The sequence below is a fragment of the Cibotium barometz genome, unplaced genomic scaffold (genome assembly GCF_041138505.1).
Source record: "Cibotium barometz isolate CiBa-2024 unplaced genomic scaffold, ASM4113850v1 ctg200, whole genome shotgun sequence".
NCBI lineage: Eukaryota > Viridiplantae > Streptophyta > Polypodiopsida > Cyatheales > Cibotiaceae > Cibotium > Cibotium barometz.
In genome coordinates this window covers 839,227-840,494 of record NW_028229431.1, presented here as the reverse complement: position 1 = coordinate 840,494, position 1,268 = coordinate 839,227, and positions in this window count along the sequence as shown.

Sequence of the window (1,268 nt, the reverse complement as noted above, 5' to 3'; positions counted from 1 at the left end):
AATCCAGAAGCTGCATAGCATTGGGCCACGGTGAACAGAAGCTGGGTTAGGCACGGTGAATAGAAGCTGCTTAGGGAGCAGCAACACACCAATGCTGTTGCGCAGCGACGTTGCTACGCAGCATCACGATCAATCTCGTAACGTCAGAATCGCAAAAACATGATGGGAGGATGTGTTTCTCGCACGCGCAGAATTGCTGTTTAATGAGCCAGAACCAACACCAGAAGCTGCTTAGGGCCACTCCACGGCGTCTCTGGACCCCAAACCCCAAACACGAACCCAAAATCCAGAAGGTGCTTAGGGTTGGGCCACGGTGAACAAAAGTTGCTTAGGGTTGGGCACAGTGAACAAAAGCTGCTTAGGGTTGGGCACGGTGAACAAAAGCTACTTAGCATGCTGCTGTGCAGCGACGCTTGCAAAGCAGCATCACGATCAATCTCGTAACGTCAGAATCGCAAAAAAATGATGGGAGGATGTGTTTCTGACATGCGCAAAATTGCTTTTTTTAGTGAGCCTGAACCAACACCAGAAGCTGCTTAGGGCCACTCCACGGCGTCTCCGGACCCCAAACCCTAAACCTGAATCAAAAATCCAGAAGGTGCTTAGGATTGTGCCACGGTGAACAGAAGCTACTTAGGGTTGGGCACGGTGAAGCTGCTTAGGACGCTGGCGCTGCTGCACAGCGACGTTGCTACGCAGCGTCACGATCAATCTCGTAACGTCAGAATCACAAAGAAATGATGGGAGGATGTGTTTCTAGCTCGCGTAGAATCGTTGTTTAGTGAGCCAGAACCAACACCAAAAGCTGCTTAGGGCCACTCCACGGCGTCTCTAGACCCTAAACCCCAAACTCGAACCCAAAATCCAGAAGGTGCATAGGGTTAGGTTACGGTGAACAGAAGCTGCTTAGGGTTGGGCACGGTGAACAAAAGCTGCATAGGGTGCTGCTGCGTAGCAACGTTGCTTCGCAGCGTGGCGCTGCTGCGCAACGATGCTGCGACGTAGTGTCACGATCAATCTCGTAACGTCAGAATCGCAAAAAAATGATGGGAGGATGTGTTTCTGGCACGTGCAAAATTACTGTTTAGTGAGCAAGAACCAACACCAGAAGCTACTTAGGTCCACTCCACGGCGTCTCTGGACCCCAAACCCTAAAGCCAAACTAAAAATCCAAAAGCTGCTTAGCGTTGGGCCACGGTGAACAAAAGCTGGTTAGGGTTGGGCATAGGGAACAGAAGCTGCTTAGGGTTGGGCATAGTGAACAGAAG